At 36.5% G+C, this 23,818-nt stretch overlaps 1 protein-coding gene across 1 annotated transcript in view; it reads left to right on the top strand.

Annotated features, from left to right (window-relative positions):
* Positions 1-23,818, top strand: part of LOC140171181 (zinc finger MIZ domain-containing protein 1-like) — a 454,107-nt gene that overhangs the window by 39,804 nt on the left and 390,485 nt on the right. Inside the window, 1 exon segment of the mRNA XM_072194381.1 lies at positions 3,534-3,589. The gene's annotated coding sequence lies outside the window, so the exon portion shown is untranslated.

Raw genomic sequence — 23,818 nt, 5'->3', positions numbered from 1 at the left:
ATTTTCTTTTTTCTGAAAACAAAGAAATACGTTAGAAATCTAACACTACTTTTGCTAATATCTCAAAATTGGTTCTTGTAACATCCTACTCATTTTGTTTGTTCATATCAAGTGAAGAAGATTGAGGCACAAAATGTGATAAGTTTTGCAGTACTTGCGATTGCCTTGAGGCAACAAAACCAGACATTTATAGTTCCATGACTCATGGAGAGAGAGGCAACATGAAAATATATTATTTGGCTTTCGTGCCAATTTACCTGCTATTTCACAAACTGTTTATAATCATCATGGAGATACTACACAATGTATTTTTATAGCTGCTTTGTGTGTCAATTTGGTCAAATTTGAAATACATACAATCTTGGAAAAGAATCTAGCAGAGATGAGAGTTTATTCCATTATGCCACCAGGATGAGTGAGTTCCCTGATGACATACACCAAATTTTTGGAAGGGGTTCATTTGGATAGTTCAATTAGGTGTTTTGATGTTTTGAAACCTACTTGTCTGGTTTCTTAGTCCTGAGTGTTGACTTGATCTAGAAACTCTGGTGGTGTTTCTAGAAAGTGTGGTGTTTCTAGAAGGTGCAGTGTTTCTGGATCTGATCAAATGGTCATAAAATAAAAGTTCATTACTTTGTCTCTTCTGTGACAAATCCATGGATTCTCAATACCCATCTGGGGTATTTTTTATCTTTGCCGCTTAGGAGACAAAGCAATGAACAACCAAGTAGGTGTAGCATTCAGTGATAATCACATATTGACCCTCTGATCCAGAACAATTCTAGAAATATTACATTTCTAGAAATACCACCAGTGCTTCTGGATCAAATCAACACTCATGACTTAGAAACCAGACCAGAAGTAGGTTTCGAAATATTGAGACTCCAAAAAAACATGAGTACTTTGTACATATGGATATGAACTAATTAATAAAAGTTCACCAAATTTGTTTCCATGAAAAATAACTTAAAGATTTACAGTTAATAATACAGTGTTAATAATAATGAAAAGCGCAGTGATTTATAGTGCGCTACGCACAGGCACAACGCACTATACAATGATCCACAAGCCTTGGTACAGGATTGTCGCTGACAACCCCGCTCTTGTCGCTGACCACTACAGCCCCACATCATTCCATAAACCATTTAACAACAATACAATTTTGTATGTGTTACAACAAGACTATTAGCAGTAAGTTTCTTGTCCAGGGGAATTTCAAGCTAACTCAAATTTTCCACAAGAGCGCACTAAACCACCACCAGGGTTCGAACATGCAACCTCTTTCACCATAGTCAGAATGCCTTATCGATTGAGCTGACTTGACTGCTATAATTAGCTAACATTCGCACTGAATTATGCAATGTGCAAGATTTTGCTTTGAACTTTCAACAGACTTCTCAGCTATGTGCAGAAATGATTTCCTGAAAGTGGTTGCCAGAAGATATTCCCATCTGAACATGGAATCAGGACGTTTCCTTAAAATCCTTAAAATAAAATTTTAAGAATGAACCTTTCGACAATTCTACATGCAACATATCGAGGAAACAAGCCAATGAAATTTAAATAAAACAAATGATAAAATATGAAAAGAATGTATCACTTGAAGGGGGGGGGGAGGGAAAAAGATATTGATAACTGCCATGTTTTTATGTAATGAGCCACATCTTTTTAGAGTGCTGCCCTCATTCGTCAACCGTCTGGGTTGATGACTGAGAAAATTATGTGGGGAAGAATCTGGTTGTACTGAAGTCCAATGTATACTCCACTTCGCAACCGCGATTTCACAGGCCGCGAAGTAATTTGAGCTGAAATTGTATGACTTCCGCGAAGCAATTTCCTTCACGGAGCAGGTTTCTTCGCTTCGTGGAGAGTTGGATTTGGTTCAACTTTTGGGGGTAGGCCAGCAAAGTTTCTATATGAAAGCACAGAGCGGGCAACAATTCTTCGCGATACTCTGCGATATTTTGATGAAGTATACATGAATGCCTTCGCGCGAAACTGCGAATTAATTTTTTCATCACAGCTTCTTGCGAAGTGGCAAAGTAGAGTATACATCGGACTTAAGATTGCGCAGTTGTAATAAGAGCCCACCTTGTGTATGATTTGGAGAGCAATGTACATGTACATTGTTGACACCTATTCGAACATACCCTTTTAGGCCTATACAGTAAATGATGCAACTTTCCCAATCGTACCAAATTTCAATCAATCATTGATTGTTCTATCATTCTGATTTCCGAAAATTCTCCAAATGTTCATACATTTTATTGCTTTCAATTAATTATGCTCAAAGTTAAGACCACAAAAACTAGTGGGACTTTGTATTTTTGATGTGTTTATATTAATATAATATGTGTACATCCATATCAAAACAATGCACTTGTCGGCTGCTACATGTGTCTCATTTTACATAATAGTTAGGAATAGATACCAGATTCATCTCAAGTGGACGTCACCTCAAATCATACCGAAGTCACTTGATTTAGGAATACATGGAACATATTCCTAAACTATGTGACCTAGGGATGTTTTGAAGTGACGTCCACTTGAGATGAGTCTGGTATTAACTATTAATTCCTAGCTATTATGTGAAATGAGACACACGTAGTAGCCGACATGTGCATCGTTTTGATATGGATGTACACATATTACCGTATTCGTCCGAGTATAGTCCCACGCTCGAGTATAGTCCCACCCCCCATTGGATTTGAATTCATTTTGAAATCATTAATAGAGTATGACATGAATAAAAATTATCAAGTTTCATATTAAAAACACAAAACATCATGCAATTTTTTTTTATGTCAACCATGAATGATTCTAGCATTTAGGTCTAGGTCCTGGGACACTCCAAAACCGTAAAAATAAATAACTTTTTTTTTGAAATTGAAGTATATAATCCCATCCCCCAATTTTGAAAAATGTTCACCTAAAAAACAGGTGGGACTATACTCGAACGAATTCGGTAATCAAACCACAATGTTGTGGATCTTGCCTTTTACATACTGAACATAGTTTAGTGTTAAGAATTATTCCATGGTCTTTTTTCTTGTAGCACCGAACAGAGAATCAGTCTAAGGAAATACAAGTGATGCCAGTGGTTAAATACATTATTACCTGCACATCATCTCACTATCTACTGCAAAAGTGCAGATTTTCGCGCAAGACTTATTTTCGTGCTTTTTGCATTTTAAGCTTCTACGCGAAGATAACAACATACAAAATATATTCCTTTTGTGTATAGGTTAATGTAATGAAATTTAGAATTGTGAATTTAAAAACATGGGAAACTGTTTATATTTGGCAGATCGCAAAAAATTAATCGCGCAAAAATGTGCGCTTTTGCTGTACCCTTTTTGTAGCCCCATGTTGCCATGTTGGCCTACATCCTGATTGATTTTGTATTCACCATGAATTTAACCATGTTTACACATACGTGAATGTCTGGAGGACTATATTGCAAAGATGCTAGCTAGTGTCGGCAAATGTTAAGTACCATGCTAAACTTTAATGTTGTCTTTATTTTCCTGTAGGTCCAGATGTGAGTTGGAATTGTTGCCCAGATGGGAAGGAAACCAAAGTAGGAATGGTATGTGGAACTTTGTGTATTTTGAATATTTAAATATTAATTATCTAATGGACCAAAGGTATAGGCCAAAATTGATTTTTTTTTTGGAGAACAAATCCTCCAAACATGTTATTTTTTAAGATTTGTTATCCTATTTTTTTTGGCTACATAAAAAAATGAATATTTGAACCTACCCAAGTTTAGACTCCATATCGCCTTAAACAATAAGATCATAAATTGTGGGATAGGCTTCTAAGTTTTTAGTGGGTTTGCCGTTGAACAAGTTTAGAACTGCCAGCTTTCGTCAGGAGTAGCTCTGACTTCTTCAGGACAAAGTAACTAAGAATGAGATATGTAGGTCATCGTTGCCTACTGATGGCTCTGAAAAGATCATAAATACAAATTGTTGGGCCCCACTGTGACCCGGCACCCTTGAGGATGGATAGTCAGTTTTACCCTGAGGCATTGAAAATATATTAATTATAGACCATTGTTTCTACAAATTTAAGCCAGAAAATTTCTGAAATGAATCTATAATTCTAACGGTAAGTAAACTGATCAACCATGTAAATGAAGTTTTTTCCAAATTGCTGGTGGTGATTTTTCGCTATTTTTAAACAAACTTATTTTGTGTTTTTAAGCTAAAAAGTGTTACAGCAGTTGCTGCCTTTGGGTTCATTGAAAATATTTATCTGAGGATGTGCCACACAGACTTTCAGATGCTCGCTTTCTCTATACCTACTTTTTGCTGTTTTTGCAACCCATCAGTATACTCATTTTCACAAAGAGCACCCAAAGAGCATTCAAATTTGCCCAAATTGGGTGCTTTTAAGGGCACTTTTGCCCAAATGTGCCCAATCGGGCACCGTGAGTGGTCTCCTGCAAACCATTCATCAATATACCAAATTCACTGAAAAGGTATCCCAAAACCGTGGCACATCCCGCACACCTTCAACAAGGAAGACCCCCACTTTGGGAATTCAAAGACCTGTGACAATTCAGTGTTAGAATTTAGCAGGAATCAGCTAACTAATTCTTTTAATTGAGAAAGGTTCTTTTTCAGATCCAATAAAATGATACTCACACAGATATATTTCATTTCCTGTCAGGAATCTTGTTCACTTTGGTACTGGTGTTTCAAGATGCTTTTAGAACTGGTAGCACTTTTGTCTGGTTTTGATGACATCACCGAAGTGTTGCCGGTTCTAAAAACATCTAGAATAGAAACACTAGTACCAGAGTGAAGAAGATTCCTGACAGGAATGGAAATATATCTGCATGAGTATCATTTTATTGGATCTGAATGAAAGTGAACTATGAATGATGAATCTGTTGCAAGATAATTGATTCTTGTTTTAATGGTTGGTGTGAGTTGAAGTTGAATTTTGTAAATTTTCTAAATCTAAACAATAGATCTATACTCTTTAAGAATCACTGTATGACAGAAAGAAATTATACCATGGAAAACTACCACAGTGCAGGCCTTAAAATACTTTTTTTGTTAATTTAGGGGCTACTTTTGAAAAAAGTTGCCTCTGTATTTTAACTTTTGGGGGCTACTGTCAGGAATTTGGGAGCTAAATACCTATAATCCCCAGTTAGGCCAAAAAAAAGATTGTTTGCTTGTCCTCCACCACCGACCGACCCTAATCTGGAAAATCTGAAAAATAGTTTTTTGTTTGTTTTACCGTACAAATGACCCTAATTTTTGAAATTCCAGAAAAAGTTTTTTTTCTTTCAACATTTTTGACAGTTTCTGCACACTTGTAACTTGTTTTAAAAACATGAATGAAGTGGTATACAGTAGGGAAATATCCCAATTCACAACTATTTGAGCTATTTATTAAGCTAATTATAAAGCCCTTTGGCTTTAGAACTTAGAATTAGCCAAATACACATGTTTAGTCTAATTTTTCTTGCCAATTTACAAGCTGAACAAACTATTCTATATGTGTGACATGCAAATTTATGAAACTGATTTACAGAAGTGTTGCTTTTTCAAATTTGTCTTAAAAAATATGGAAAAAGTAGTTTCATCTAACCCAAACACTGACCCAGGTTTTTTGCTATCGGAAGTCACACAAGATCTGAAAAAGTCAAGAAGAAGAAGAATTTTTGACTTGCCACCCCCGGGATTCGAACCTTTGACCCCCCGCATGCCAACCGCACGATCGCGGACCGGGAGCTACGCGGGTAATTGCTGTCCGGCCAGCAATTCCGTCGGCATTTGACACTTAGGGTGATTGCGTCATCGCAGACCCTGGGATGCATGCATGCGCAGAATTTTTATCGTGGTATTCTGTGGTTTTTTTGGGTGTAAGGGGTAATACAGAAATTATTTCATAGTCATGAACATTGGTGCAGTATTTAACTTCATATATTTTGGGTCAAATTGTGTTTATTTTTGGGGGTATTCTTCAGTATCCCAGTCACACATCCCCTCGCCCAATCCAAAATAAAAAAACCTGGGGTGCATTCCATTATTCTTCCCTCCCAGGGCCTGATGTCCAGCCCTTCAACATGTGCAAATCCAGTCCTACATCCAAATCAAGATGACAATAATTTTGTGGCATTTATGTATAGGAAGGGTAAGACGGAACAAGGGATTACCCTATCAAAAGCAACAAGGACCTAAACTAAATAAGACCTTGGTCTATTTCCTTCTGTGTATTTATAACTTTAGGGAACGTTCACAAACACTTGTAAGGGGGGGGCCTGATGCAAAAACATTTCATCGCAAATATTTTTCGGCCCCCCCCCTTTACAGACCTCAAAAATTTCAGGGCCATGAAAATTATGGGTCAACCCCATAGAAAAGCATATAAAATCAATTTTTCCAGGAAAATTTGTGGTCATTTTTTAGGGCCCCGTCCCCTTAGGAGGGTCAAAAAATTTCAGGGCCCCCCTTTTTGCATCAGGCCCCCCCTAACAAGTGTTTGTGAACCTTCCCTTATACTGATGTATTGTACAGTTAACATGAACATCCAGAATTACAATACGCTGAATAAAGATGCAATGATGGTGTCGCAAGCTACGTTGCTTCTCAACACAGACTCTGGAGAGGTAACTTTTTAGCTATTGTCAATATGACAGAGTGCAATATCAGTCTACATGCTGCTCTCTGGAGTTTGCTCTAAATGTCAATACTTTCTCCTTGTATGTAGTTTTCAATTTTTCCATTCTTTTCCAGGTACTAGAACCAAGATTATTTAGAATCATAAAGATAGGACACCAGTGAGAGGTCAGGAACTAGGAAGCCACTTGAGGTTGGCCCCTTGAATCTGGTCCTATCTATCCCTGACATGCAAGTCCTTCCTGGTACTAACCAATTGCACTCCAGTCACCCATGCTTTCAGTAGTGAAAAAAGGTAGATGTCATTTTTAGGTCAGCTGAAGGAAAAAAAACCTTATGTGTGCAAATTTTGATTGTAACTGCAAAGATTGTGCCCGAAGCCCACAAAATTTTGATGGTTACAAGCCTCATCAATAATTTTGATGATAAAAAATATATGACCATCTGTATATTCATGACCCCCTTCCAAAGAAAATGACATCCCCCTCAGGACTCACACCTTTATAACACTATCATTGATGCAATGCCTCAACCCACCATTCCACAATCCACAGGGATGTTAAAATGCATCCTAAACATTCATTGTTTCAACTTTCTAGTATTATAAACTTCATGAAGTCCAAGTTTTAGAGTATCAGCCAGAACTGGGTAGAGTTTGAAACTTGTAAAATTAACAGTGCAGTGAAAATAGCAACCCAGTTTGCCTTGTTGCACCTGTTGCTACATTGAAAGATAACTTCCTTGTTTTAGGCACTTGTAACATGTAGTATTATTAAATTGACAGAAGTGACCTTAGGTTGACCTGCTGTAAGGACAACTTATGTAGGGGCCTGGATCATGTCCAGGTACCATATCCAGATGACCAACACAGTACCTTTCTGATAGGCCAAATAGAATGAAACTTGAAACAAGAACTGACTTCAAAAATGACAATGCCATGGATGAAGATCATGTTTCATTTTGCATTGACAAGTACTTGGAATGCTAATTTTTAGTGTGTGGCACAAATAACCTGGTAGGAAATATTGGTATTTATTGGTAAATACCACCAATGACATTCTTTGTCCACCAGTGCTACAAAAATAATGCCCCACTGATGGCTTCCCAAACCAAACTCTGGATAAAGGTATACTTAAAATGGGTAAAAAAGTCTGCCCAACACAAAACTTCCAGCCCACCTGAAAATCTCCTGGTGCACCCTTTAATGCATATTATACCAATGCATCCACATGTTCAAAATGAAGCCATTTGGTGCACATCATTTATACACTATAACTGGTTACAATAGAATAACCCTCAACCTGAGAGTCTTATACTTGTGTGAGGTAGGGGGTATCTGGGGCTATTCTTCCTTGAAATTATTCAAAATGAAGCCCAAATTGAAGCCATTTGGACATTTATTCAAATGAAGCCCAAATTGAACCCATTTGGTGCATATTTTTATACATACATGTACACTATCTATAATGTTGTGTTTACTCGAATCAATTAAATGCATTACAATCTAAGAGAACTGAGCAAGATACAGCCTGTCTCAAAAAAAATTGTGCAAGTGAAAAGCGCCCTCTGTGGCAATTAGAAAATACCGTTATGACATAATGCTTACATCAGCGTCAAAGGCATAGTCTTAGCTCTCAAATGCCGTTTAGTCTGTTCAATTTGCTTGTTTTAATCTCGAGATATGCTTACTTAACAACGTAAGGGTAAAATCACAATTGTGCCACTTTTACTAGGGAAGAGTGCTGTACATGTAAAGCAATGATAGCATCAAGTTTATCAAGAGTTCCTTCGTGAAATTAAACGAATGCATCAATTACACAACAATACAAAATTGTTTTCAATGTTTTATCATGATAATGGTATAATGATTATCTTTTTCCACTTACGACAAACTAAACGATAAATAAATATTTCACATTCTCCTGTAAAATTAAATACATGTGCATGTCAATGATTTTACCATGGTAAATACTGTTCTCTCTGTCATTCAAGACATGTTAAAAGACAAACAAATATTGCACACTTATAGGTTAATGAACTTTGACAAGTTCATGAAATTTGACAAATTAATGAAATTAGACCAAATAATGCACGCGCGCTGGTGTTGATGCGTCTAATGCACGAGCCCCGAAGGGGGAGTGCATTAGACGCATCAACATCAGCTATCATTGATTTACATGTACAGCCCTATTCCTAGTAAAAGTGGCACAATTGTGATTTTACCCTTTCGTTGTTAACTAAACATATCTCGAGATTAAAAAGAGCAAATTGAACAGAACAAACGGTATTTGAGAGCTAAGACTGTGCCCTTGACGTTGATGTAAGCATCATGTCACAACGATATTTTCTAATTGCCAGAGAGGGCGCTTTTCACTTGCACAATTTTTTTTGAGACAGGCTGTAGAACTAATTGCTCAGTCCAAAAATAAGTTATATATTTGAATAAAAGCAACATTGACAATTTGGACTTAGAAGATAAAACATTTGTGTGTGAAATTCCTGATGAAATTGTGGGTGTTCATTAAAACCATTGGCTTCACCTTGGTCTGGGGTGGACATTTTATAAATGAATTTAGAAGAGCAGCAACGACACCACATGCATTACATTCCAGATGTTAAATCTACATCATATGCAAAATTTGAGGAAAAATGAATGAGTCCGTTTTTTTTAAGGCCATTTGTCTATAACTGGTCTTTACATGTAGCCCTATGGAGAGAGTGCCCGTTGAGGGCGCTATAACCCCCATTTTAGGAACAAAAATGTGATTAAAAAAAAACGGACCTGTGCAAATTTTCTAAAATTTTCAAAGTATGTAGTATGAACATGTAGAAATATAATCAAGTACATGTAGTTGCCCTACCTGCTCTTCTCCGAAAAAATAAAAAGTCCTATACCTCAATGATAATGAAACCTAGGTGAAGCTTCCCAACAAAAGAAAATCCATGAAATTTGTTATGCTCATTGCATAGGTAATACTATAGAGTGGGAAATGTTTTCGTGCAGGAAAATTTTGTGTGACATGGATTCACGAAATTTTTCATGCTCGCAAATATTTATTTCTCATAAATCTAAAGAAAATGTATCAATTTTACAAAAATTCCATACTGCAAAAACGATGGTTCTTTTCGATTGTGAACATTTTGCACGTGAAAAAATTGTGCTTGCAATATGCTTAAAAAATGAAAAACGTAGGCATACATTTTTTATTTCAGTATAGCGCTTGTGGTTCTTAGGTTCAACAATTTACATGTACATCTAATGCAATTTGTGGTGTGTGCAGCAGCTCTTGTAAATTATTGCTTTGGTCCTGGTAAATTGAACATTTTAGTAAGTGAGGGCAGCATTTTCAGTCACCATTAAAAGTGTCAACTCCTTTATCAAAGAGTGTCTATGAAGTACGAAGTGTTCCTAGCTTTTGTGACCTCCATTCAGGGGCTATGTACCGTATTGTCTGTAATAAGCGCCAGGCGTTGCATTTTTCAAAGGGGGGGGGCATTTATTGGAAGTGAATTTTTAGTGAAAAAAACTTTAAAATCGGGGGGATTTACGACTAACTAATATGGCAGTTCCCACGGAATAGCGTGGAAAATTACATTTTCATGGTAAATACAACAAAATTACACCCATAAGTGCATCATTAAGCAAGATTTGTAGATGAACTTTTACAAAACACCAAAGTGTAATTTTTCAATAATATATTGATTCAGATAATGAAAATCGAATTTTGATGTAAAAACAAAAATCTTGAAATTTGAATTGCCAACCAGCATGTGACAAAGACATTGATAGACAATAGCAAGATGATTGATTATTACTTCTGTTGAACATGTTTTGCACATCACTTGGGTGTTAAAATTAGCTTAAGGGTAGACTAGGTATTGAATGGTCGAAGCAGAAGAAAAATCAATTTTCATTATCTAAATCAATATATTATTGAAAAATAACACTTTGATGTTTTGCAAAAGTTCATTCTATTTTCATATACTTTGAAAACTTGCTTGATTTATTGTTGTTAATGAGTTATGTACGTTTTACAAAAGTGTTGTTATTTCAGCCCTTTTTACAACATAACACAAGAACCACAGGACCTACAAGTATATCTGTGATATTTGTAATTCTTCTGGAACACTCACTATGAAAATATGATCAATGCAATTTTTGCCAAAGCTGCATGCTGTGAACTACCAAATCGCAACAGTCGAATGTGCATATTTGTTATTAGAAGATTATCTAATTTTTTCACAATTTTTATTTTGAATTTTTTTTCAACAATATTTTCTTACGTAAGTTTTTTTCTTACATGAGACTGGGGAAAATCTTACGAAAAAAAGAGGGTCTTTCCTTGAGACGGGGTAAAATTTTGGGTCAAAATATAAAAGTTGGTATAAAAAGTTAAAAGTTATCAAATTTTGAAATTTTTTGGAAAATATGAAGAAAAATAATGAAAAAACCTGGGTCATTCGGTGAGAGATTATCAGAAATTTTTCCATAATTCTTGAAAAAAAGGGGTCTTTTGGTAACAGTCAAACAAAAAAGGGGGTCATTGGGTGAGAGGTAGTTGAAAAATGGGGGTCAATGTGGCCACACATCCCCGTCACCCATTTTTAGTGAATGCCCTGGGGTGGGGGGTCCCATTCCATGTTTCTTCCAGCTCTGTACTGATTCTCCAAGTAGTTTTGGCAACAAGCTAAAAGGTAAAAATTCACCTTAAACAATGAAATATAGATAGATAAATAAATAAATAATACTAATTTGAAGAAAATGCCTTTTGGAATTCTGAAGAAATTGTTTTGGATAATTAAGTACATAGCAACAATTCACAAATCTGTAACATGTTTCAAAACAATATTTTATAATTACATATATGTGAATATGTGAGCTAGATAGATAAGCAAGCATACAAGTCACGTTTCTGATCAAACATTTATATCACAGCACGCTGGAGAATAAATAGAATTAACAGTATTGTCTGGCTACCCATGCAAGTCAACGACATTAAAGGCTATTATATAGTCCCATGTTTTTATGTGAGTTTTGCTGTTGTGACAAGTGTAGCAGCCATTGTTGCTGTATCATTTCTTTTCCGCTGCTGAGAATGTAGAGAAGGAGAACAAAGCTACATCATTTGAGTGTAAAAATCACAATTCAACAACTCTTCCTATACCTTTGTACAGGAGCCAAACATTGTTAATCGGTGATAAATCCACACTTTTGCAGTCACATGTGACGCGAACGCAAGTTAACAAAAGCGTGCACGTGTTACGCGTGTAAAATTCGTCATGCCTGATATGTTGAACAGATAGCGGCTAAACATTGCCGTATTATTTGTAGTTTCATTGCTCAGTCATATCAACAGAGAAATCACCGATCTTCTTGTAGGCCTATTAAAGGTTGAGTGGCAATGACTAACTGATATTCCTCATGAAATAATCATGTGAATTAAACAATCTTTAGCTTGTTTTGGGATTCAGTCATGTTTCACTGTTGTTCATCACCGTTTAACAACTCGCGTCCGGCGCGTCTTTGTGGTTTACTTCACTCGCGATGTAAACCACTGAGACGGTGCAGACGCATCGTTGTTAAACGGTGATGAACAATGGTGAACCATGATTGAATCCCTAAATGAACAACTGAAAATTGCAGCGAAGAATCGAATATGCCACGTTTGTCGTAATGAAAAAAGGCACTGAAAAATGTGGGTTATATACAGTACTTCCCTTAACCAGACCATACAGGTTGGCACTTATTATTGCTATATGGTGGATTGGTACTGAAGAGTTTCTTTCGCAACAAACAGTATGTACATGGTAATATACAACTTTCTTGAAAAACACTGAAATGAGTAATTTTCTCCCAAATTAATGAATTAATTGAAATTTTTTGCAAACTAAATATTAACTTTTAAATTTAAGTTTAAAACCTTTCTGTTTTGTGCACTATCATTTTGGTTTTATCCTGGTTTATGCAACTTTCTGGCAGTGACACAAAATAAGACCTAAACACACAGCAGCCAGCCAGACAGCCACCTAGCCTTCCAGAGATGTAGCAAGACATTGCCCTTTTCTAAACCTATTATAGTCTTCCAGAGGTGAAATCAAATTATTTGATTCAATTTTGCATATGCTTCCCACCTTCCATTCATAACTGACATTTAAATTCACAGAGATGCAGACTCAAGGCTAGTTTATCTTATAAGTCCCACGTATTTATGTGTGTTTTTTCCATTGTGACAGACACAACTTTTTCGGTTCTTGTCTCCAATTCTTGGGTTATTCCTTCATGTAATTTTACATGAAATTAGGGTTAGGGATAAGGTTAGGGTTAGTTTAGGGTTAGGATAAGGGTTAGGAATAGGGTTATGATTAGGATTAGGGTATGATTATGATTAGGGTTAGGGTTAGGATTAGCTTACACAAAATAATTACATGAAGGATCAGCCTCTTGGCAACTTTTCGATTCTCAATTCTTGGCTGTCATTTTCTGTTCGATGGTTAACTTTGTTTTGCTTTTCAACATTTTTGTGTGGATTTGAAGAGTCCCTTGGTGCAAATCCAAGCACTTCATTTTGCCCTAGAAATTCTGGAACCTAACATTGGAGTTAGAAAATCTGTTACAAAAACTTTTGTTATGCATGGGAAAATGTGATGGGAAAAAAAAAATTTCTGAGCCCCCACTGAACCAGGATTTGCTTTTTTTTAGCTCTATAAAATTAAAAACAGTTGTTTCCAAAATATGTCTTCAAAATGTTTTCAAGCTTTCAATGAATATTTAGGGTCAATTTAGCCTCTTCCAGGCAAAAACTTACTGAGACCCTACTTGGCTAGTCCGTCCCCCCAGTAGAACAGGGATTCTTTTTGTCACCGTATGAAAGATTTGAATCAAGACACTGCCCCTCTAAACCTGTAATACCAGTTTGAGTTCGAGTTGTTGAACCTGTAATACCAGTTCTAGTCGTTGAAAGTGATCAGGGCTGGATTTACCATTGTGCCAAAAAATTAGAAGGAAAAAAAAAAATTAAAAAAGGGACGGGAATGAACAGAACCTGCTACAAGATCCAAAGAATAGCCTTTTTGATATTTTCATACATTTGTGGGGGGGAGTGGTAAAAGGTAGGAAAATGGATGGGGTACATTGCAGACTTAGTACCAACTTTTTCCAGTATGTCATGAAAATATTAAAAATTTTATTTGTTCTAAAATGAATAAAGTTCAAAAGGGAAAAGTTCATTTTCCAATCCCTTTGTGTGCTACATGTCTTTTTCAATATATCAAAAATGGGGGTGAACAGGAACGTTTACTTTCTGTTTTACTTTCTTGCTGTCTACTGAAGATAGCAGACAAAATAATATGCATTAATTGGATTCCTCCAATTTCTTGAATTAAAATTGACAAAATGGTCTTTTTTGGTGTGAAGGGAAATTTGGTGTGTGTGTGTGTGTGGGGGGGGGTGGTGGTGGATGATGTGTGGTGCGTGACCACAGAAAGTTTATTTTGATATTTTCATACTTTTTATGCAAACTTTTGTGGAAACCGCTAAGGGCTGTTCTATCTTAAGGAGCTTGCTATGCACTCCAGATAGCAAAAAAAAAAAAAAAATGAAAAAAAAAGAGGTAAATCCAGCCCTGAAAGTGATTTCAAAATTGGTGATTAATTGTTTGGTTTTGCAAAAACTTCCTTCACCCAATTGAATTTGGGGAGCTGCACAGATAATTGGTGGATCTTTCAATCTAAGTAACTTAACCTATCCACACTTTTGGAAAAATGTGCTATCCAAGATTTTATTTTATTTATTAAATAATCTGTTTAAATACCCCTCCATAACCACATGCAATGTCAGGCAAACAGACAAACAGAAAGATGAAGAGACAGACAAAGACATGCGGAGGCATTGCCCTGGTATCAACCTATTACAAGTGTTTTCCAATACGAAATCTAACTAATCCATTTAACACTGTCTACTCCTCAAGCTTGCCATATATAACATGTCAGATAAATTAATTCACTTCAATATACCGCGTAGTTAGTCATTTCAATTCCGATATTCCAATATCGCGATGTTATCAAAATGCAACTGAAAGAATATTGCACGTTTGCAATTTGTAAGATTTTTTTACAAACCAAGCAACCTCTTGGCAATTTTCCAACCAACCAAAAAAAATGATGAAAAAAAAAGGCTTTTTAATGAATCTATTCTCACTCACTGTCAAGGTTGCTACTGCTGTGTGTTATTTAACAAGCATAATAATACAAAGAATTTGAATCAAAGGCTAGATTTTTGTTGGAAGGAGGGAGCACAATAGAGTAGTGCTTACGTGCTCACTGTAACGGCATCTTAATATGATAATTTAATGTCTTTTGCGCTCGTGTAATGATATAAGAGGACCAGATATAGCTTGCTTACTCGCTGACGGCATAATGATAAAAGGCCTTGAAAGAAAGACAGCCAAGGAAAGTGATTCTATGCAAATAAATTTCTTCTTTACTATTCCTTGGTACATTTCAAACACAAGTAGCCCTAGGTAGACTTTTTGCTTGCATTTTAGCGGAAAAAAAAGCCCTCCGCTAGTAGAGTGATGATGATAATGATAGAGTCATGGAGCAAAACGAGATTGCTGGCTTTGTGCTATGGATGTGGAATTCAAATTCAAGTTAATGCATGCGACATCACTCGATTATTATCAAGTGAGGTGTTAGTGCTGTGCAATATGGCTTGTTTAAAAAGAGCGATGCAAGAAAGTCGCCTGATTAGAAGATGGGTTTCCAAGGCTATCTCAAGAGTCACGGATTCAATGAAGACTAAGTGCATTTGTACTTATTTAAATATAATTGTGTACTGGTTTCAATTTTGTTTAAAAAATGATTATTTAACAATATTTTTAATAACAATTTTGACCTGTAATTAATTGGTGCGGTTTAAGTGATCAATTTGTTAGGACATGCAAATAAAATAGGGATGGGTGATTGGTGTAGTGTCGGGCATATCTTTGTTATGCTTGTGTGCTCGGTGTTGAGTGTATTTGTTGATTCGGTGTTTATCACAAATAGATTGGCTGTCTGTCTAGGTTTGGGGTTGTTAGGGTGTTTTTAATTGAACGATGTATAAACAGTGCTGATTTAGTGAAAGTCGGCTTGTGGCCTACTTAATGTGCTGCAGAGTGTCTAGATTAGTTCGTTAGGCAAGTTTCAAAGGTTGATCATTCAGTTTGACATGAGATTGTTTCAGTGTGGTTTTATACCACATTGTAAATCAATCAATCGATAAATTTATCAATCAATCAAGCAGTCAATTGATTGATGGATCCATTGATTAATGGATCAATCAATATGAAGTATTTGTTATTTGACAATTAGTGGGTTTTTAGTGGGTTCGCCGTCAGACAAGTTTAGAACTGTCAAGCTTTCGTCAGGAGTAGCTCTGACTTCTTCAAAGTACCTAAGAATGAGACATGTAGGCCACCTTTAAAACCTTTAAAATTAGCATATTGGTGAGATCTGCTTGCTCTCTGTTTACAAGGGGCAGTCTTCAGTGAACGGCTCTTTTCAGAGCCATCACTAGGCATTAGGGCGGCCTACATGTCTCATTCTTAGGTACTTTGTCCTGAAGAAGTCAGAGCTACTCCTGACGAAAGCTTGACAGTTCTAAACTTGTCCGATGGCGAACCCGCTAAAAACACAATTTGTTATGAATTCCCATCGTAAAAGCCTATCCCATAATTGTTATTTGGTTGAGGTAAAAGTGTCAATTAGTAATACAGCAATTTACATTCCCATTGGCATTTTATATTACAAAGTCCTATACAATTTTGGAAGTTCCTTAAGAAGGTTCAATTCCAATTATTCTCATAATTTTATTGTTTTGTTTTTAATAATGCAAATATTCTTTAGCATTCTTATATAGACAAAAGGTAAAAATGTACTTCAAAAATTGCCGATTCTCATCTGCGAAGAACATTTGAATAAAAAAATATTCAAATTTGCATACTTTAGATTCCTGGTGCAGGTTATGGATTCAAGCAATTTCCATTGAAATGAATAATAAATCCTTGAAATATTTTAGTGTATTGTGTTATTAACCCACACAGGAAAGAAACTTGAATGGTCTTATGATTCTAAACATTCAAATAAATAAATAAATGAATAAAAATAACAAATAAACAAAAACAAAAAAACACCCAACAACATAACATAACAACATAATTTCAATATGTTATGTCCATGTTTGAAAAAACGTACTAACACCTCTAGTAATCCCAGCAAGAAGTTCATAATGAGCCATAAATGGCCAAGTTCATTATCTGGTATGCAAATTATACGTGCCGTCTTCAACATCAAGGTCAAGTCTGCAAATTCATGTGTGTGAACATGAACATCTTCCATTAACAAAATTTGAAGGTTTTAGTGCCAGAAGGTGCTATCTGTAATAGCTGCCCTGTAGACATTTGACAATTTCTGCATTAAAAAATTGGTAGTGAACTTGGTAGTGAACTTGCTTTCATAGAGTAAAGATACAGCTTATTTTGCTTTGAGCTTGTTGTTGTGTTTGCTACTGAGTTTTATTTGAACTTGCCTTCAGTTTTTGACTAGAATTTGTATTTAAACTACATCATGTGGTCTACTTATAATGTGCACAGTGATTTTCATCACTTGTACACTTTTGTACTGTTTTCCTGACACTTTAGTGGGCTATTGGCAATTTTTGGCCATCAAACTTTGCCTGTACCTACATTGGTTGTTTGGTTCTTCATGTCTGCTTATGTGCATAGTGATTTTCAGGGGCGGATCCAGGAATTTTTGATAGAGGGGGCGTCTTTTGGTTGACGACGAAAAAATTGTGTTAAGGGGGTTACCCCCGCGAAAACTCAACGGTTTTGGCCCATTGTTTGCTGTTCATGGCCGAATTTGTTCATTTTTTACAATTTCTTTCATTTGTTATATTTTTAACTTTACCTACTTCCATGCCTACATTTGTTGTTTTTTGTCCCCCTCTGCATACCGTCTAGTCTGTATTTTGTTTCCCCACATCAAGTTGGTATACCTTGCTCTTGCTCAATTTCTGACAATGTGACATCTGGCAGCTATTGCAGATATGGCCTTCTGATGCAATCAAGCAGCATAGTTCCTTAATGGATAAAAATCAATGTGATGTTTCCATGGAACATTCTCGCCCATTTAAGTGAACAAACCAAAAGATCAATTAGAGGTTAATAACTGCACATCTATTGTTCAGAGGATATTGTTAAAATCTAAACATTTTGATTTTGAACAGAGGAATATACCAGAGGGGTGCAGTCTCAAGAGATATTCTGAGGTTTAAAGCAATATGTTTAGATTTTTCACAATACTCGAAAAACAACAGATGCAAATCTAATTCTTAACTATCATTTTTGAACTTTTTATTTAAAAAAATAACAAATTTTGATCATTTTAAACTAGTCAAAAATACAGATTCCATGTTAGATCTAGCCAATATCCAATCAGAAATGGTGTTATCAGTTGGCAGACAATTTATAATTTGGAAGCCGGTTTGTGTGGCGTGAACCAGCGGTGGAGGAGGCTACCGTGCAGCAATGATAGTTGAATGAAGTTCATTGAACTTAGCCATTGGGGCTGATGCTATTTTGGCTGTCAGTTTATTGATTGGGTTTATTTGTCAATGTCATTGCCATCACAGTGATGCCACACATGCTTACCCTGTACAATTGGGCTCAATCAAAAGATGTACTGCACATTCAAAAGTGATGGCCCACCTTGACAAAAATTGGGTTACTGGTGCAAGTTCAAGGTGCGATAGTTTTTGATGGTAAAAATATCTTCAGTAGACAGTAAATTAAGATTTGTGATTGTGAATGCTTTATTCCCTAAATATGTACTGCTTAAATGCGAATAAAATATTGTCTTATGTGCTTGCGCCACATATAGGCTGAGAGTACTAAATTAAGAAAGGCCCACTCCGATCGCAAAACTGAGGATCCAGTGTAAGCTCAGGAGCTTGTGTAAGAGGTGGATAGTCTGTCATGCACAAGTTTTCAGGATAAAAAACACCCCTATTTTATATTACACACAAATTTATTTAGAATAGAAGTCCACTTTTGGAAATTCCTCAAAAAATCCTGGCTGTGCCTATCACCCCAATTGACCATTCTTTGCTAGAATTAATAAAAAAAATCCTAAATTTCAGGATTTTGTGTGCTGTTTCCTTTAATTGGAAATTGGGCTACTTGCACACCTCCTGTCGCCACTCGCCACCTTGATGAGTTGCTTGCCATGACTTTGGGCTGCAAATGTGGCAACCCTGTAAGTGGAAAGAGCACTGTCTCTTCCAGTGAAGGTCAAGTTTATATGTAATAAGGAATGAGTGTATTCTACCATAACCAACGATGTCTTATAATGTTATCACAACATTGATTAGTTGGCTACTCATGTTTTATTTCTTATTTCCCATTATTCTTCTGGCAACGTGAGACAGAAAGATGAAGATGTTTGCATTACAGAATCTGTTGTGGTTCTTGAACAATAAGATTAAAAAGTTTCCTTTACGGCGTGATTTCATATTGCGCCCAGCGAAACATGGACCTACTTCACTACCGAACTTGAAGCCAGTAGCGTGCATGAGGAATTTGTCAAGGGGGTGTGATGATAAAAAAAATAAAATGTTAAAAATGGCGCGTAGCGAACATCGCGTCACGCTTGCGACGCCAGGGGATGTCTGAGGGGGATGTGCCCCCCCTCAGAAGTAAGAAACTTCTGCAAAATGAATACCTAATTGAAGAGATTTGGTGGACCATTTTAGCACTATTAGTGTGTAAAATTTTAGTCTGAAAAAGCCGAAAATTTGTGAAATGACGGACCATGAAGCTTTTCGTGAACAAGTTTTCCCTTTAGGCGCACCATTAGATTTCGGGGCACTAGTGAGGCGAAAAAAAAACTTTGCCCACTAGTGAGGCGAAAAAATAAATTTTGCCTCACTGATGAGTAAAAAAAAAAATTTCCCCACCCAACTTTGTATAAAAATTTACATTAAAATTGAAAAAAAAAATACTTCGGCGGCGAAAAAAAAAAATCTGCCTGACCCAAAGACCCAAACTCCCAACTCCCCCCCTGAGAATCTAATGGTGCGTCCCTTAATCATATTAATTGTAGGCCTATAAATTGTGTTAAACACAAATTGGTAAATGTCGAAAGCAGAAGCGAAAATGGTAAGTTGTTTATCCTATATGTAGAGGGGTCTGAGAAGTAAGAAACTTTTGCAAAATGAAGACCTAATTGAAGCGATTTGCTGGACATTTTGGCACTATTAGTGTGTAAAATTTTAGTTTCAAAAAGCCGAAAACTTCTGAAATGACATTATGCTTGCGTACTTACACCGTGTTTTGACAGAAAAAAATTGCAAACGGTTTTCAGCTGATAACATGGCGCAATGCGGTGTAAGAGATGCAATTTTTTAAGTGAAGTGTGATGATGGGGTTGACAATTATAATTTTCAAGTACGTTGCTGGGGTAAGGGTGTAGGGGTGGGTGTTGGTGTAAACATCATGTCCATTAACAATTAAAACATGTTGCCAGGGGTGTGATGGTGTGGGGAGGGTGTGGGGGTGTTGACATACGCCTATTAACAGTTAACATCTTTACGTATGTTGCCGGTCAATACCGGGTATAGGGGTGAGATAATACCGGGTATAGGGGTGAGATAATTTGTATGGGAGTTTTAAGGCATCTATAGGCCTATGATTGTGATACTATGTCCCCTATGCCTTGTTCATCTCCCCTTCCCCCCCTCTCTCTCTCTCTCCCTCCCTCCCTCCCTCCCTCCCTCAGGCTCTTTTCTTTCTCTCTCTTTCTTTGTCTGTTCTTTTCCCCTATTTTTTTGACAGATCCAAGGGGGGTGTTTCACACACGTAACACCCCCCCTGCGTACGCCAATGCTTGAAGCAAACCAATGTATAGCATTTTGGATTTTGGAAGGCCACATGGAAGAATTATATTTTTGTAGCCTAATTCCAATAAAAGATGTAATACCAATAGTAACATAATAACATGTCTCAAGAACTCTGTAATCTAATTTTAAGTTCTGTGGAACCAGTAAAATAAGCAGACGCAGAATTTTATTTTAATTTCCAAGAAAGACAGGCCAAATTTGCCACCAATGCAAGATGAGCTTAAATGCCTTATCTTATGTATTTCTTTATACAGTGGCGTACCGTGGCCGCTCCTATCCCGGGGGGCTGAAGAAAATTCAATTTTGCCGCCCTTCCCCAACAACCGAAAAGGTTGACCCAATTTTTTTTTCGGTGGTTTGAAAAAGTGAAAAGAAAAAAAAAAAAAAAAAAGGAATTGTAGGCGCTAGCGCTCTAAAAGCAACACATTTTGATGTATAGTACCATTTTTTCAAAATTTTGTATACTTTTTCTATTTTTTCCGCCCTTTTTTCTTTGCTAATTCGTTTTGCCGCCCCCTTCGTTTTGGCTGCCCCTGTTTTTGCTGCCCCTTCTTCCGCCGCCCCTTTGTTTTAGCCGCCCCCTGCTTTGACCCCGGGGGGGCTGGCGCCCCCAAAGCCCCCAAAATATGTGCATGTTATACGGGGAAGCAAAATGAATCTAAATGGCAAGACTTCTCTGGAACGTGATGGAAGGAGCTTTCTGATTTTTTCAAGGCCTGCATGGAAATATGATGCATTTATTACTTTTTTAATACATTTTTTCCATGAATGTGAAAAGAAAACAGATTAAAAACCTTTCCCCAAGGTCTTAACATATTATCATGTACCAAGTTCAAGGTCATCTCAACATTAAATAAATGTGTTCTTTGTGCTATAGACCAACCTTGTCTTATAACATTATGACAGCATTCAAATATTGATTGAGTGTTTAGATGTATGGTACCTAGGCAAGGTTTCCTTCATGCTTTGACTAGCAAAAGAATGTTGATAGAATGCTGATTGCATACAAAACCGGCCTCTATAATCTGTTCAGGACTAAAATGGTGGAAATTGGTCATGTTGAACTATAAATTGTGCAACACTCGGCATCAAAAGAAATGCCAGAAATGTGTGTGAAGGCCAGGCTCTAGTCTCACGTCTTTACCAATTGCAAATCAGAGTTTTATGTAAACAGAGGCTCCGGAAGATGTTAAATATTGGGGGGGAGGATAATGGTGCCTGGCCCAAATTATTGGGGGGTCCAATGGTACTTTTCCATAGCCACCAAAAGTATTGGGGCCGCCCCCAGTTATGGAGCCACTCTGTAATAGCCAGAGTATGCACAATGGGCAAGTGGACTACAGAGAAGTCTACTACTCACTGAATAAGTGTCCCCCACCATGTTACTTTACCCTCCTTGTTCCCCACCCCCCTCGCCACTGCAATCAAAAAAATAAAAAAACAAAATAGATTGAACACAGGATTACACATAAATATGTGTGTGCATTCATTTTGGTGACCAACTATCTTGTTTAATTATTCCTGGCTTATATTATTTTAGCTTTCTTTTGCACTTGTTGCCAATTTTAGCGTGTGTACCGCCTGGTACACAGATATAGGGTTCTGATTGGCTATTTTATTCACATGATGAAATATTGGCAGCTCATTTGCTGAACAAACTGCATAGCATTGCATGACCAAGGTGTGAACTGGTTCTTGTTCCACGATAATCAGGGCGGCCAGTCATTGCCAGTGTGAAAGGACCTTGCAAAGAACTATAACACCGCTTATATAGGCTAACTAATTGCTGTCTACTGAAGATAAGATGTTGCAACATGCCATGCAACTATAGTATAAAGTCCAGACTGCAAATCCACCTGAACATTATTGTAGCACAATTAAATGTTAAAATCTGGAGTTAGTGCAACCACTGGAGAGGCTGTTGAGTATTGTAAACACTTCATAAGCACACCTAATTTCTGTGGTTTTATAGTGTTTTTGTTTGCTAGAATTCCACGAAGAATTTGTGTTAAATGTCATATATTTTAAAACCTTTTGAGTAAATTGCACACTGATGGGATGTTTTAGTATAGGGGCGTTGTAAACCAAGAGTGCTTTCATTTCTTTTTGTCATTTTATTATTTTGATGGAAAGAGCATATTTACTATCTACTGAAGATAGCTTTGTAAACAGTATTGTAACTTTATGTTGCACACCGCCATATGCTGTGCATAAATTCTGCTAACCCAATTTCCCTAAAATGAAACTAGTGTAAAAATATGATGAAATTAAAAAACAAGCACAAATGGTTCAAAGATAATAGGCAAGATGTACCCTGTATATAGCCAACATATTGATACATGTAGATTGGTAATTGCAACACTATACTATTTACTTTGTGATGGAAGTCAAAATGTCAAACTCGCATATAGAAATCTACAAAGTAGATTGCGAGTATGTAAACATGTTTGATATCAAGGCAACAGAAAAATCACCCTGTTCGATGGACAGACTTGCCGAGTAGGATCCATTGGTCAGGATTGATTGAGGAATTGATTGACTGATTGATTGATGATTGATTGATTGATTGATCGAGGGCCCCTGTGGAAAGCAGTGCTTGCACTGATCAGGGTTTACCCTCGTTAAAGATGTCATTAAATAAAAATAAATAAAATTGATATATTTTCTAAATGAAGCTTAATTACTCGAAAAAAGGTTAAAATTTGTTACAAATCTAAAAATATTTTGAAAACATGTTTTAAAAAAAAAATTCTGATTTTCTTTCAAAGCATTTCTGTCGGAATCAATTCACCTTGGCCAAAACAAGTGTTTTTAATTTTATACATCTAAAGAAACTTAAAAAAAAAGAAGTAAAATGTAAAATCTAATATGGTTAGGCATTCCCCAATATTTTTCTTGCCCCCCCCCTCGGAATATCCCTCAGGGCTGCGCCCCTCGGGATATTCCTCGGTTCCAAAGCACAATGTTTAGATATTTCACAATACCCTCAAAACAACTGATGCGCAGTCATTAACCTCTAAATAATCTTATTTAATTGTATTATAAATACAATGTGCTTTAAAAAAAATCATACTCATGAATTTTACAGCCTTTTTCAGAGATCAGTAGTGATCAAAACATCTTTTTCTTCTATACAGAGAACTACAAAATAAACCTATGCTGAATATTCCTGTTTATTCTGACTATTCATTATCATTTTATGAGCATTTCTGTATATTTCAGGTCCCATATAAGGCCACTG

The sequence above is a fragment of the Amphiura filiformis genome, chromosome 15 (genome assembly GCF_039555335.1).
Source record: "Amphiura filiformis chromosome 15, Afil_fr2py, whole genome shotgun sequence".
Classification (NCBI taxonomy): domain Eukaryota; kingdom Metazoa; phylum Echinodermata; class Ophiuroidea; order Amphilepidida; family Amphiuridae; genus Amphiura; species Amphiura filiformis.
Note: the sequence above shows the minus strand (reverse complement) of the source record. Positions and strands in the feature narration are given on the sequence as shown.